The sequence below is a fragment of the Topomyia yanbarensis genome, chromosome 3 (genome assembly GCF_030247195.1).
Source record: "Topomyia yanbarensis strain Yona2022 chromosome 3, ASM3024719v1, whole genome shotgun sequence".
NCBI lineage: Eukaryota > Metazoa > Arthropoda > Insecta > Diptera > Culicidae > Topomyia > Topomyia yanbarensis.
Window position 1 is genome coordinate 421,913,266 of NC_080672.1, and position 17,184 is coordinate 421,930,449.

The 17,184-nt window shown below is 38.4% G+C and overlaps 1 protein-coding gene across 3 annotated transcripts in view; it reads right to left on the reverse strand.

Annotated features, from left to right (window-relative positions):
• LOC131692963 (guanine nucleotide exchange factor DBS) overlaps positions 1-17,184 on the reverse strand; it is a 382,061-nt gene that overhangs the window by 348,810 nt on the left and 16,067 nt on the right. The window lies entirely within an intron of this gene.

Here is a 17,184-nt window from a genome sequence, read left to right on the forward strand (position 1 = left end):
GTGTGGTTCTTCTTCGCAGAGCTGTAGCATGCGGTTGGCCAGGTTGGCCCCTGCCAAGGACGCCAACATTAGGAAGGCACTAAAATCTTGATCTGCTTTATAAAATAAGTGTTAAGTCATCAAATAAGTCAGGCTAGGAGTATCATTCCCAGGTAGATACAAAATGATTGTTTGAAAGTCGAACTGAAAAGAAAGCCAAAGTAGACAGCCAAGATGCGCATAACTGAGACTCTACCGAAGGTACCAGAAGACTACGCTACGGTCCTGTTAGTCCAGAATAAACAACGAACACGATGAAAACCTTAAATTTCACCAAAAGTAGCGAAAGTTATTGCAAATTTTTTCCGCTAGTTTTCTCAGTTTCATAGAAACAACGGTAACAGAAATGTGGTCATGGGCAGTAAAGCAGGCCACCTTTTTAAAGCTTTAGCAAAGATCGTAGAATAAACTAGATCAATTATCATCTGTAAAGGGTATTTTTCGGCTTATCAGTCGTGAATTAGACAGTGAAAACAACAATATTGTTTTACTTCCAACGTTTCGATGGGTTTATTCCACCTTTATCAAGGATTAAAAAAATTTCATTTTATATTAAGATTTGTTGAAAAAGTGAACCGAAAAGTGAAAAAGTGAAAATCTTAATATAATAAGAAAACAACAAAATTTTTAATCCTTGATAAAGGTAGAATATACCCATCGAAACGTTGGAAGTAAAAACAATATTGTTGCTTCGTTGTCTAATTTACGACTGATAAGTCGAAAAATACCCCGACAGTCAAGAGACATTTTCAATTATCATCGAGAAGATGGTTATCTTCACGCTGTACCATAAAAATTGAAGTCTAAACCATGCCGGGAGGAGTTCCGCAATATCACAAAGTTGCCAGTTTCCAACCTAGATCCAACCAATTCTGCACTAAGTTGAATCTCTGGTTGAAATGTCACATGAAATTTTTGTTGTTCCTGAAAGTGTTGGAAACTCCTTATTTTTTCTCAAATGTCTAAAAGATCAGATGCCGTTTGCTTCGGATTTGAAGCAGAGCTCCATCCTGCTGGTATATATGGCGGCCGCAAGAGAAAAAAAAATATTGTAACAAGACCCATTTGCTTGTACCTAGTGCAATACTGCATGCATGACGCGTGGCACAAACAACCGATCATGCAGACGATCCTTGTCGAAGAAGACGCAACGCAGTTTTGCCAAAGCCGACACTAGTTTGAAGGGACACAATATTTTGTCCCGTCCGGTGCGATTTTCATTCAAAATCTTCGCTCAATAAAGCAAGGGGTCCTGCAAACAGCCAATCCCATTCTTCAGTAGATCAATTCATGTCAAGTTCGAATTGATAACTACACCATCGAACTCAACTTTGTGAGCCGGCATGTAAACACGTTAGTTCTTCTTAAATGTCTTGTCACCAGCAACATCGTTTGCTTGCTTTAGACAAAATATCACAATTCTGAGCTTATCTAGGCGAAAATTCGAGATATCTGGCACAGCTGAATATTTATATGTCTTGCGGAATATTAGAATACTTAGCGGACTACCTTGGATCCGAAAGAAGGTAAGATATGGTCGAACCCAATTCAATTTGTTTGATTTTAAATGGAAAACTTGGAGTCCTTGATAACGAGTTTCGTTTGAGATTCATTTTAGGACGTTTCAGGAGAATTTATTTATGGACGGGCTCACAGCCAGACACAGAAGAAAATGAAGGAAGAGACAGAAATTATGGGAGATATCATTTGAAAGGCAAGTCTGAATTTTATAGTAAAGGAGTAATGTGGTCATAAATCTTCACAAGATATAGGGCTGGATGAAACCAATTTTATTAGAAACTGGAAAGAAGAATATGTAAAAAACTAAATCAGCAATGGACAATAAAAGCATCTGTGTTTCACTTGCTTGTGCAAAAGATGGGTGGCTGCTGTCTGAAATATAACAGGAATACCGTGGCAGCCCTTGGACTGGTAATTCAAATCTAATGATATGCGTCGTAATAAACAAACCACCAATCAGTTCAAAGTTTCCAAAATGCATCATCACTCTAAATATTTTTGAAAATAGTGAAAATAATTTACACCTATTGAAAGCAAATTTCTACCAAATACAAATTAAATATGTATGCCAAAATCACAGTAAATAGGCGAGGTCTCGTGCGAGACAATTTCTATTTCTTTCCCGCAACATTTTGCTAAAATTTCGAAAATTTTGTTAATTGGACCATTCAATTGTTTATAACTCTTAATAGCGTAGGCAATAATGGATCAGTAGCAGCTCAGAATCGCCCATGGCACCGTATCTTATGTGATTGAATGATGATAGCAGTAGGAAACGAGGCACTGCATGACCAAGATGCTTTTGAACCAATTCAACATTTCAATTCAAGTTTCTATTTATTTGGAACAAAACAATAAAACGTTTTTATAACACAGATACAAAGTTCGAAAGGCACTGAGCAGAACCGGCAACCAGAACACGGTGCTAAAACTTGCACAAAAAGTTGTGCAGGAAGTGGAGGAAGAATAAGTTGAAAATCGCTACAAAATCTTTGTTTGGCAGGTAATCCGCGGATGTGGCAAAATTCTGTTGTTCATCACAACTGGGACCGCCAACAGACAAATCTATATGGAAGTCCCTTAAAAGTGAATTTGTTGCCACATAGAATATTTTTATGAGCTTTCTGGTATTGTAGGGTGCTTCCAACCTTCATGACCAGTGAAAAAAAAATCGACATAGATTTTTTTTTTGGAACAGAGTGCGTGTTTTCAGTTAATTTTCATATAATAGTGCAACAATCGGACAGAATTTTTACTAAATTTTCATGTTGAAACGATGTACATCTTAACTCAAAATCTGAACCAATTGTTTTGATGTTATCAGCAATTTTTCTTCACATCATTCCCCAGGTAACTACGAGAGCTTTTCACAAAATTATTATTATTATTATTACAATAACTTAATAGGCGAATGTTTTAGGCAAAAATTGGATTTTTGGATTTGCAAAGTGTTACGAAAAACTTAAAAATCAAAAACGTTGAACCTAGGGAATTATGTGCATAAATAGAGGGCAAAATTTCAAAATAATTGGTTCAATAGCGACTTTCGGTCGAGACCGATTCATGATCGTGCGATCACTGGCGTTTGTAAGATCGCCCTTAACTTTTTAATTTTATAGGTGCTAAAAAGGTTTATTTAGACACCGGACGGTTTTCGTGGTAGCAAGATCGCTAGGTGTGCGAGGATGATCGCGAAGGATTCGAGCGATTGTATGTTTAAGAATATGATCGCGTGTGCGTTTGTATGTCATATATGCTAGTGTGTATGTAACTTCGCGTGTATAAGTTCGATTGTATAACCGTGTTGTCATTTGCATATTCTTGAATATTCGCGCAGACCGCGAATCTTTTGTTTACTTTTGAGTGTGCGGCACAGGTGTATGAATTGAAGGCATAAACCTCGGGTGGTATGGCCAAGGGCAGTAGGTTCCGAACGCGACCGATTCATAATCGCACGGGATCGTGTGTTTGTACATTGGAACCTCTATTTACAAACCAAACCGGGGGTTCGTAAATTGAATTAGTTCGTAAAAGAGTTCGTTATTTGGGATTTAGTTCGTAAAAAAGTTTGCTTCACATTTCTATTATAATTCGTTGGTTGAGAAATATTCTCGATAAGCCTAACAATATGGGTATTCTGAGAACGGGCGTTACAAGTAAATGGCGAAAATGGACAAATGGAACCTTTTTTAAATCCAAGATGGCGACTTCTGGTTGAGCAATATTTTCGATAAACCTAGTAAATGGGTATTATTGAAACGGGCTTAACAAGTAGATGATGAAAATGGACAAATGAACCCTTTTTTAAATCAAAGATGACGGCTACCTGCAATATTCTCGATAACCGTAACCATAAGAGAATTTATCTAAACCGAATGTCACCATGTTGGATTTTAAAATGTCTTCAAACATCAATGTCCGTCATGCATTCGTCAAACGCATTCCGAAAATACCCATATTGTTGTAGTTATAGAGAATTTCTCTAAACCAGAATTTCAAAATGGCTTCAGACATCGATTTCCGCCATGCACTCCTCAACCCAATCCCAAAAATACCCAACTTTTATTAATAACAGTTAGCTGAAAATATTTTCAATGGTATACAACTTCTTGTTGTACCGTACGGACTCAAATTTTTTTTACGAGCTTGGTTCATAAAAAAAGAGTTCGTTATATCGAATTTAGTTCGTAAAAAAAAGATACGTAAATCGAATATTACGTAAAAAAAGAGTTCGTCAATGGAGGTTTCAGTGTATAGTCGCACTCGAGACCGCGTTTATAAATTGTAGGTGTTAAAACGGTCACTTGATCACAAGGCCGTTCTTATGTTTGCCTAACCGCGGGCGTAGTTCTGCGTGGATGTTCGCAATTTCACATTCGAGGTTGTGACCAAGGCTATATTATCGTGCCGGACTCGAGCGTTTGCATGTAAACTGGTTTGATTACGTGGGTTTGTGTATCGCGCGTATGCAACACCGCGTGAATAACTTCGCTTGTATACCCGTGAACCCGCATACATATTCGTGTTGAATGTTCGCACAAACCACGAAGTTGTACGGTTTAGATCTAGAAGGCAGTGAGTTTCTCTATATCACTAGAGTATCCGGCGTAGGCGTTCGGAGACTTCTAGCGCATATGGGGCCATATTCACACAGTCAGGTCACCTAGTGACTAGAAAAAAATTTCGTTCTAATCATTAAGTGACGTGACTGTGAGAATAGTGCCCATGAGTTGCTAGGACCAAAGGAAGAGGTTTCCGCACGTAATCGATTCGTGTTCGCGTGGGAACGGGCGTTTGTCACACTTGAAATGTGTGTATAAATTCGTTAGTGCTAGCATATTGATTTGATCAGCGAGACGTTTCTTTGAATGCGAAATCGCGGGCGTAGGTGTGAGCAGATAACACGATCACATGCGTGACCAAATTTGTATTATCGCAAAGGACTCGAGCGTTTCTATGTTAACATGCTTGATCTCGTGGGCGTTTTGTGTAGCGTATGCTAGTGCGTTCGCGGGTTTGAATTTGTTTATATAACCTTGTAGCTGTTTTCATATTCGCGTGGGCATTCGAGTGTTCGCTTGAGCCATTATTCTGATATTTAATCTTCAGTAATGTAGGAAGAAAGTGAGCTACCCCATCTCTCTGCGGTTTACAACTATGGCGCTCTAAGATTTGTTGTCTAGTGTATTTAAGTTCTGTATTTTAGAATGGTAACTTCCGGGTGAGTATATTTTATGATCGCGCGAGAGCGGGCATTTGTATGTTGCTACATGAGACCGCGTTTATAAATTCGTAAGTACTACCACGATGACTTAATCGCTAGGTCGTTTATATGACTGCAAGTATTATCGCGGAAAGCTCGAGTGTTTGTATATTATTGTGCGCGTTCTTCCAATCGCGTGGACATTTCTATTGTATTTCCTTTGCATATTCCTGTGTTCTTTTGAGTGTCGCCGAGAAAGAAACAACAAAAGAAGAAACAACACATTACCCGAGCACGCCAAAAGCCCATAATTCCCCTATGCTCGTGATCCTAATTCACCCCCACTGTATGGTGTTTTGATAGTGTTTGGAATGGGTTCAAACCATGGTCCGGAAGATCCCGTATAAAAACCGTATTCTGGTGCATTTATGGGTTTTTGAGAACATTTTATGGTGTTTTTATAGCTGTGAAATTTGGTGCAGAGCATATTCATGGTATTCTTATAGGGTCGTATGGTGTTTGAACCTATTAGAATTTGCTCGTGTAATTAGACATTCATTCAGTAAAGATGGGTTTACGACTCGTTTTCTAAAATATATTAGAGAACGACATTAGATATTGTGACTATCATGCGCAGAACAGCAAAAAATGAAATAAAAGGTGAGAAGGACAAAAACATATAAAACATAAAAATAACTTCAGTGTTCCGAACACCTAATATATAGAAAAATAAAACCAACTAATAGCTAACTAACTTTGATTTGGGCAGGTGAGAATAGTAAAAAGCATGCAACATAAAAAAGGCCCAATAGCCCTCCCGGTCTCCTCGATGCACCACTGTCGAGGTGCATTGCATCGAACATCTTAAAGGAACTTTCTGTTAGAGCAGTGATTCTCAACCTGGGGTCCGCTGACCCGTAGGGGCGCGAAGTCATTGCTCCGCAAAGAAAAACATATTTTCCGAGTGCAGATTGGAATTTCAAGTTTTGTTTCCTAACAAACTGAAAATAACATATTGATAGCATACAAAATCGATGTTTATCCGTGGGGGTCCGCAGCAACCCAGGGCAATTTCTAAGGGGTCCGTGGTACGAAAAAGCTTGAGAACAGCTGTGTTAGAGGATAATATGAAAAAATATAATAACAGTCTAGGGGAGGGAATTTATATATTATATATATTTGACTGTTATTGTAGTTTTTCATATTACCTTTCAACAGAAAGTTCCTTTAAGATGTTGGATGCAATGCGCCTCGATAGTGGCGCACCGTAGAGACCGGGAGGGTTTATTGGGTCTTTTTTATGTTGCATCCTTTTTACTACTGTTATGTGTGAGAATATTATAATTACTTAAAAAAATATACGCGTTCGCTTTCCACGCCTGCCACAAACCAGACACAATAAACAAATGGTTAAAATGTCTATCGGAATATATGACAACAATCTTCCTCACCAACAATTCGTGCGAATAAGACAATATTTCAAAGAATTTTAGTTCTGTTCCCGCAGCAAAGAATGTGAACATTGAAAATGAACGAATCACTAATCGACTCGCGCGCATTGATTTGACATAATATCGGTTGATTTCAAAGGCTGAAATATTCGGCCCCCTGTAAACGAAATGAAATATTGATTGAAAGAAAAAAAATGTGGCATTTCCAAAGTTAAAATTCGATTTTGTCCAATTTCGTCCTATCAGGAACATCAAGAGGAGAACAACATTAAACGAAATACTTACTTGGTAAGTTCCGTAGTGTAAATTCTAAAAAAACATAAGCTTCATAGCATCATCATGTTTGGATGGTGAACATCATATTTATTTACAAACTGGATTTTAGTGGCATATTGCACAAAAATACTTCATTCATGTTAACAATTGGATACTCCTGATTCACATTTATGCTTATTTCACGTACGAGAACAACAAGCAAAAATGTGACTAGATTCGAGAAAACTCGCATATCTCTGACACGATAAGTCTTGGTGTTCTACAAACATTTTATATTAATGATTCTTTACACACATCCCCCATTATCGAAAATGATATAGAGTTGATGTTTACATTACCCACTATCCTCAATGCCACTTCACTACAATACTGTTTCGATGGATCCCCTCCCGCCACACTTTTAAATACACTCAAGTTTTTTTTACGCGGTTTTTTTTGCGCGGTATTTTTTGCGCGGTATTTTTTTACGCGGATTTTGAAATTTACGCGGTTTTCATTTACGCGGATTTTGAAATTTACGCGGTTTTCATTTACGCGGATTTTGAAATTTACGCGGTTTTCATTTACGCGGATTTTGAAATTTACGCGGTTTTCATTTACGCGGTTTTCATTTACGCGGCTCGTATCCCCCGCGTAAAAAAAACCTGAGTGTATTTCTGTTTCTATGGTGCAATTGAACAGCTGCATCTCGCTGACTCCAACTTGATAAACGGTGCTATAATGATACCTACACCACCGTTCCGCTTAAGTGGCTCTAAAACGACGCCGCAAAAGCCACTACTGTTTCTTCAAGCGGACCGAAACAACGCGTGAACTACTTGATGGAATTGTAAAAAAATCGAAAGATGATTGATCAGCCTACTACCCATTATAGGAAAAAATTTCCACCCACTTACAAGCGCTACCTATAGCACGCGACAAGGCAGCGCACTTGAAATTGTGGAACATTGTGTGAGATACGCACAATTTCACACTTCAGCGACGTTCCGTCAAAACAAAGTTGTTTACATATGTATGGCAGGTATGGAACCGGTACATGATGCGACTTTGATATTGATATTAGGTCCCAGAAATATCATATTCGACATATTGTCATGAAATTTATCAAAACGATAAATGAAAACCACGCAACGTTTTTCGTGACATCAACAACTGGCGACTATGTTCGCTGCAAAAAAGAATTTCATTCAGCAAGTAGACACCGCATGTGTTTAGACGAATTACTGTTTGTTTGTCTTGTTGTTGTTGTTGTGGCTCTAGCCGTCAATACCTTGAGAATAATACTGTTCATTCTTATGAGTGTTTTTCTTTTCGCCACGTGACCTTTTGGTTGCATCACGCTAATCAGTGATAGTTACTTAGTATAATTTGTGATGTCATAAGTGTCACAACTGATTTAGTTTGATATGATTGTTTCTAACATTCTAATATTGGTGCACTATTACTAAATGTTGGTGCTCTTGGTAAACAGGTGACGTGAGAAGTTGAACGGCTGTAGCTTCCATTGAGATGAACAGAATGAGTCCATTTTCGCACAATTTGTTTGAAAATATCTACAGCAATCAACCAGTAGAAACTCTAAGAATGATTACAATATCGTAAGATAGGGGTCAATACTGCTAACAACAGTGAGGAGTACATACACGAAGCATGATGTGTAAAATGTGTGTCAATGATAGTGAGAAGTACGAAGTGAAGCTAAATAGAAACTGTTCATCTTGGCAGATGGTTGGGCAAGTTTTGTGTTAATTTTAATTAGTGATATCAATATTGAAAGGGACTGATTTTAGCGAATAATGTTGTTTGCTAGGAACTAGGCAGTTTTGGTACCGGGCGTTCTGTCTACTCGAGACCTCTGGACACTAATAATTCAAGGTGTCCACATATGTAATGGTTCATTTGATGCAAATGATAAAACATCACAGTTCAGAGATGATTAATTTCATAAATAATTAAAGAGCTCGAGAAGTTATGTAAAACATAACGAGCTATTAACGAAAGACAAAGTATACATATTGAGAATCTCATTTGTAGTTACGTTGCATTCAAAAACCTTGCAAGATATGGATTTTCAAAGTTTCGTGGTTTTTACAGGGTATCTAAGAATAAGTGTCAAAGTTTTTTAGATTTGATTTTTTTCAGTAGGGTAGAATTTACGGGAAAATGTTGCAGTTTGATTAAAATCTCACATTGCCTATTTGTTGATAAATTCGTCTGATACACTCATCAATGTTCGAACAGTCATGGTACTCAACCCTAGAAGAATATGCATATTTGAAGCACATTTGTAGAAGAAATTTTCTAAAAAAATCATCTATAGAGGTTTCGTAAATTCGATTCATGAAAAATGGCAATTTTGAGTAAAATTGTCGTATATAAGCGGCTTTCGCAATGCCCAATTTTTGAAGTAAAGTAAAATACTTCTAACGTTTCAATGTTGGGATCCCGTTTTAAAAATTTCAGCTATAAAAAAAAAATTTCCCAGTTTTAAAATGCGAATAACATCCTTTGTACTGAACAAAATCGCAATATTTTTGTACTATCTGATCGGAAATATGTACACGTGTTCTAGGGTAATGTGCCTATTTTCACCATCCTAAGCAGGGTACCTCACTAATTCATTAATTTCTCCGCCTACAATCAATGGAATGCCTAAAAATTGGCATCAACAGCTTTGCTTCCTTGTTAAGAACCAATATAATAACACAAATGCGCTGAACACTCACTGTTTCGCTAACTTTCGTGTTTGAGCGCAACAAAAACTCGAATCGAGTGCCCCTATTGTTGCGCTTCCATTTGACTCAATACGTTGAACAAAGATGGCAGACGTTGCTCTAGCCAACGGCTTCAACTGGGTAGGGTGACAATAGAAACATGGCGAAAATGGGCTCATCACCCTATATTAAGTTTTGTAAAATGTACGACTACTATACTACCCATTAAAGCATAAGAGTCCCATATAGATTTTTGTAAAAAATGAGTTCATTGTATTCTGAATCACTTGTTGTTCATAATGCACAAATAAGATTAGCAGGTTTGTTAAGAAAATATCAAGAAAAATATTGAAATATGGTTGTCCTATCCGTATTTCTCGGCGTGCTGTTTTTTAGTATGGGGCTCTTATGCTTTAATGGGCAGTATAAATAAAGCAAAAATGAACCTCAAGAACATATTTAAAAAACAACGAGGAAAATGTGAAATTTGCAAACCAATTTCAGGAAGAGCCGTCAAAAGGGAGCATCGCAGCGTTTCATCACATACGGGAAGGTAATTTATACAGGTCCCGCATGTTCGTTTTATATCAGTCGTCGCTCACATGCCAAACGAGCAACATGTTGACTGTATTGCTCGGGCGGTGCAATAAGCGGTATACGCCATGGATTTTCGACAACGTTGGCATTTGCATACACTCGCACCCAAATGACTCAAGCAAATACGGCTAGTTTAAAAAAGAGGTGCCGCGTGTCCGTTTTAATCATTAGTCGCTCGAATGCCAAACGAGCAACATCATCTATCGTCCGGACGATACAATCGTTCGTGTACATGCGAAGTTTCAAAGCACACAGGATCATGAAGGGAACGGGTGCAAGTTTTACACGGTTTAATTGCGTGCCGAAAATCTATAGTATTGCATGTATTCAATGAACTACGCATTTTTCAGGCCCGTAGTGTGCGGTTGGCCCCTGCCAAGGGCGCCAATTGTCTTGATGTGCTTTATCAAATAAATGAGGTTAAGTCATAACATAAGTGTGTCATTTCCAGGCACTTACTCCACCGAAGGTATCAGAAGAGTTCGCTACGGCCTGTTAGATCCATTCAAACTTATTCACAATAGATAACGTACAGTAATAACGTACTGTACAGCGCAGTGAGAATCATAGTTTCTTCGGTGCCGGAAGGAGCTCCACAATATCACAAAGTTTCCGGTGCCCAGCCAAGGCACAATCAGTCGAATCACTGGTTGAAATGTTGAGCCACTTGGGATTTTTGATGTTCCTGGAAATGGCGGAAACTGCTTGTTTGATCCCAAAGTTTCCAAATCAGGAGCTGATTTCTTCAAATTTGTATCAGTGGTTCCTCGAACTGTTTGGCGTCCCCCCTAATTTTAACCTTTACAAGGAATATTATTCGCCTATAGTTTTTATGGACTGTAACACATATCCCCACAAGGGGAACGTCATAGTCACACTTTTCCCGAGCCACGAGAGCATGGTTTGTGGCGGTGAGTGAGGAAGCTTTGTAAAATTGTATGTATTTTTATACAAACGTGATTTGAGTGTCTTTTAAGGGATATCATTCCCATGATTCTCTGCGAACTTGCCACATTGGTCCTTATTGCTACAAAGACCAATTTACTTGTATTTAGTGCAAACCATGTCGAAAGAGCGTCTGCCTTTCGGGCTGTTTGTATCGCGAAGGAATATCCCGTTTTAATTAGCTAAGAAGATCACTCGACACGAGTTTGAAGAGACATACAATTTTGTCCCGTCCTATGCGATTGCAATTCAAAATCATCACTCGGTGAAGTAAAGGGTCGTTAAAACGACCAACCTCTTCACCACACGCGTACCCAACTCAAATCAGTGACCACACCATCAATCTTAACTATGTGGACAGACATGTAGACACGGTAGTCCTTCATAAAACACTTGTCGTCAGTAATGCCATTTGCTAATAATATCGGAATTCTCAACCTAACTGGGCGATTTTTCGAGATATTTGCCACCGTTGAATATTTCTGTGCCGTGTCAACTGATTTTACGAATATACAGTTCAAGATTTGCTACTGAAATTTACATGAAATGAGCGACAGTCAAACACGAACGAGCTTCGGTTAAATCATTTGGAAATTCGGTTTCCGGTGATTTTAACAAGTTTCCCACCAACGGAAAAAATTAACGGTTGGTGAAGAAACGAATATTGAAAATAAATTCTTAGTTGCATGATAGAGGCGGCTGAAGTTTTCTAATGAATTGTCTGCTCAGTTGACTAATCTGCACGCACTTCTCCCGGAAAATGCTCCATACTTTGCCTTAAAACACCTAGCATAAACTGACTTCACAAATTCTCCCGCAAAAATGGTCCATCAAACACCTGACTTCGAATGATATCGCAGACAAATTTGCAGTGAACTTATCTTTTTAAATTTCGCCAAACTTTAGTTTCTCTGTTGGAGAACCAGCTACTGGTAATTTTAGTTTTCGTGTTTTATTGTAAAAATCATGCATATTTCGAAAATCAAATTTGTTTAAAATTGATCCGTGTGTTAAATTTGCTCAATTTTTCATAGGCATATTTTGGTTTCTGTGCACATTGTGAGAAGAAATAACATACCTAGGGGACGTCTGCAAGGAACGCTGTAATCTTTAGTTGCTTTATAAACAAAGAAAGATTACTAATAAAGTAAGTCGAGATATAATGCAAGTAACATTTCTAAGTACACACTTAATTATTTTTTGAAACTCGAACAGAAAATTAAAAGCCAATATAAACAAGAAAGAGAAACTTATCCATGTGGCATTGGGCCGAAGTCTCAAAGGTTGCGGGTTCGAATCCTACCTCTGGAAGATTTTTTCAGATGCTTTCGCATCATTCACGATTTCGATCAGTGTCTCCGTTGGATGCCACCAAAAAAGTCTTAAATAAGATATTGTCACTTACGTCAAAAACCAAATAAATGAATTATTAGTTTAATTCTAACGGCGGTTCGTCATACCTTTGTTAATTGGGCAAGGGACCAGAATTCAGTCTTCATTAGCTCTGTCACCCACCGAAGTACGATGGGTAATGAATTACAAAATAGACATCAGACGATCTTAAAACTCGGGCCTTGGTATCCAACGGGGGAAATTAAATAGATCAAATTTGCTGGGTAGCAGCCGCGGTTGTGTGTGATCTCGCTTTTCAGGCAGGGTACGATCACTGTCGCCAGTGTGATAATCATATGTTCTTTCCGGGACATAATCATATTCCATAATAATAGCATAAGGATTAGTGGATTAGTGCATTGGGCCCGAGTCTCAAAGGTTGCGGGTTCGAATTCTGCCTCTGGGGGAATTTTTTCCACTTGCTTTCGCTTCACTCATCATTCCGATCAGTTTCCCCATTGGATATCACCAAAAAAGTCTTATATAAAGTAGATTGTAAAGGTTTCTTATTATCAGTCAAAATATTATTATGGACAAAAAGAATAGGATCGCTCCTCTTTAGCATGATAAGATGAAGTTCTAGTATATTTGAAGATTAACCTCTTTTAGGAACATCATTATTGATTCGGTACCAGTTAAAGAGGGTTCAGGCATAGTTGAAGAGTGGAACTTAGAAGAGTTTACTTTTGTATATTTGTCCGTTGACGGTCTTAAATGTAATAAAAACCTAAATCATTTGTCCACCTCCGCAGAACGCCTACCTGACACAGATTTTTTCGCCATCGTGTATTGTTTGTCACTGCGGCCTAGCCCTTTCCGAATTTTATATATTTCATTGCTTTTGCTCAAAATAAATTGAAAATTGAACCGAAATGTTTTTGCAACGGTTGAAATGATTCAACGCTATCCTGAACTTGCTGTGATGCGTTTCCTGCCGCTAGTAGCATTCTGCTTGGTCGTCTGGTGCTTTTTGATGGTTTGAACACATAAGATAAGAATCAACGTGCGATGCCGAATGCTTTGCTACCGATTCATTGACATGATGTATTGGGATATTTATAATGCAATGCCAGTATAAACTTTAAAATATAAACCACCTTCAATTCAAATTTCTGCCATTTTAGCAACGCATTGAAGAGTTACAAATATTCGAGTGTACCTTTTTTCGAACACTGTATTTATATCCACCCTCAGTGCGGGGCTCCTGGCCCAGGCCTAGTGTGTCCATGCGTAAAGACGCTACTGACCTTTCTGGATTCACGTGAGATACAATTTAAACGAGTACTGGGGCCAAGCTGTCGTCTGACTTTATCCTCAAATCAATGAGAAATACCAAGAAAAAACTTTCACCAAATGTAGCTGAAGCTTGATTTTCGTCACATGATTAAAGTCATGCACCGGTAACACACTTGCACCAATGACACGCAAAAAGAAATTTGTTCATTTAGGCGTCGCCCACCTTGACTGATTTTGGCTGTCGAAAGTTTTCTTGCATCTTGACAAGCGCTATTATTTACCTGCACGTTGTTGTGTAGCGTTTGTTGCTCCCTCCCAGGTCCGGATCAAATTCAACATACGAGAAATTGGACTTCAAACGACTTCCGGAAATATAAATATTCCTTTTGTAATGAGGAGTGTTGACGGAGAATGCAATCGGGTAATGTTAATCAACTTCAACAGAACAACTAGTTGTAGGTACAAGAACTATTTCAAGTGAGCAACTTGAATTCTTGTATCGGCTCTTTCTGTTGATTATCATCATCTTGGCCGAACAATCTGTATGTTGGTATCGTAAATTAATACAAAAATCCATTAACCGCTTGGGTGGTGGTAAACGGTATACAATATGCATGCTATCTATATACGTATAGATATAAAAGAATGAACATTCATCCGATTAACCGATTTGTGAGCCACTGTATGGGCGATACAGGGAGAATCTATTTTTGGTTGCTCTATTTATTAAGCTCAGTGTTCCATTGACTGTTGGCCTACGAACCAGCCAACTGACGCAAACCACAGCTTACGGTAAGGTGGAATGTGCGCTGGTTTAAGTATCTAACCCGATTAGGTTCATGCCCACCTACGTTGTAAAAATAAATATACCTCAATATGAATCCAAATTTTAGCTTCGGACAACATGAGAGAATGAAATTTAGAATATTGTATAATTTTGTTTGGACAGTATGCCACAGACACATAGAAAGTGTTGAAATGCAAATTCCTCCTAGCTAGGTTGAATATTTTCAAAGAAACAATTTTGTATAAGACGATTCAAACAGACTAAACCCATCAATTGAACTATTATGGTACGGCCAACATCGCCTGACATACATTCACTCCAATGCCATTATAATATCCTTTATCACAAGCCAGTCTCATATACTCTGTAGAATCCTATAACCACACGGGAATGAATCGTCAGTATTAACCAGTAGGTACAGCAAACCGGCTGGCTCTTGTCCCATATAATGCAGCAACATTATCGCACATCACAGTAGACCGGGAGTTATGTACGGGCATTCGCCGACTGACCTCCCGGTGCGGTGGTTTCACTTTAGTGCTTCCCTGGTGTTGCGATCGCACTTTGTATAGTAGGTAGGTACCGATACTCATTCCACGGTTAGTTCAGCTTCTGCATATTGTGACACATCGCCGCATCGGCGAAGCTAGGGTTCCCCGGAAGGGGTTTTCCATAAATTACACCGTGCACAAGTACTGGAATCTGTTTTATGCGGGATTCTTTATTGGCATATGTGGTTGAAATGTACCTTGGCACCATGAATAAAAAAAAGCGTAGTTTGAGGAGTGTTCCTAGCAGACATACTGCATTATGCATTATCATCATCCCAGCAGGCCATACCAGACGACTCATCAAAACTCCCAGACCAGAACTGAGTGCTGGCAGTTTAGATGCAGAAACATTTCCCTTTATATGCCTAGTAGTAACGCATTATTGTTAGGGCTATTATTATCGTTGGCGTCCGTGTAGCGAAGATACGAAACCTAAGATGGACCGAGGTTCATGTCTGGCAATTTTAGGTGTTTCAAACATCATAAAAACCAGCAAACAACCACCAAAAGTGCATCCTATAACGGGTCGATTTACGCTATCGGTAGATGGCAACTACTATCATCACCCGGTTTTATTTAAAAGTAGGATGATTAACAAGTTGCTATTTTCGATTAAATTTCGAAACGTCGAACGTGCGGGGGTAATACGTATTGATGTGTCCGTGTCGACGCAAATATTTTTGTTTTATAATATGATGATACAAAACTAATATTTGATCTCAATGTATAGTTTCCCTGTTTTACAACATAGTTACAGTCACTAATAGCAGCTGGGGGTGAAAGATTCGAATATCTTTCGGACGCATGTTGGAAAACTTTTCGTCGTATCCATATTATACAATATTAACACGACGTCAGCATCACAAACAAGCTTTCACAACTAAACTGCCGTTATACACGTAATTGTCTCATGTTCTAGTCACGTGCTCTATGAGATTCCATATCCACGGGACAATAATGCGTAGAACAGCAGTAAATAATTGGAATATATCAAATATATTAATTCTATCTGAATAGAACAACTATGGGGTTTAGTTAAAAATTCAGCAAATGCACACCTGATGAAATTTGCAACGCTCTACTCATTAATTTGTACTTTCAGGGCACATGTGCCACCAAATCACGACGCAAAAAAGCCTTCAAAACAGCAAAAGTGAAATGCAGAGCACTTCAAACGAAACTCAAATGGAGGATTGGACCTTGAACTTTTTTTTCATCCGACTGAGAAAACAGAAACAACAGGTGTTCCATTCAACTTTGTTATCGAATAAAAGTGCACGGAAAAACATACATAAAATACCGCCCGGTGCAGATTATCAAATAATAGGCGGTGAAAATCAACAAAAACGAAAAAAAAAATGTTACAGCAATCACATGGAGGAGCACCTCAGCCCAGCCGCTTGTTCAAGAAATGGCGAATCCAAATTTCGGATCGTTTTCGAAAAAGTGCGTCGAGTGCGTATCAAACTAGAAAGGTTAAACAGTGACAGCGAAATTGAAAAATGTTCGGAGTGTGAACATACATTCGTTTCGATTACAAGTTTATTTTGTTTCATCTCACCACCATGCCTTATCTTACTGTGAAAAAAGCATCAGTGTCAAGGTTATCTAGTTAACAGTTCTCGAGTACTTTTTCAAATGGACGTAAGTAACATTGAGAGCCTCTCTTTGTATACTTTCTCTTTCGTTTATTACGACGTCATTACAACACTTTGCACTAATTTTCCAGTACATATCGAAAGCCGACGGTTTTTACTACAATATTATGCAAAGAGTAGAGTAGTAAATGTTGAAATGGCCGAGTAATGAACAGAAGAGAAAGACCTCAAAGAGAATCTCTCATTGTTACTTACGTCCATTTGAAAAAGTACTCGAGAGTTGGTTAAAATTCACATTTTGCATTCTCATTCCACCTACGCGAACTTCGATTTGCATTATATATTTAACAGTAGGCGGATTAAAGTTTGAAGGT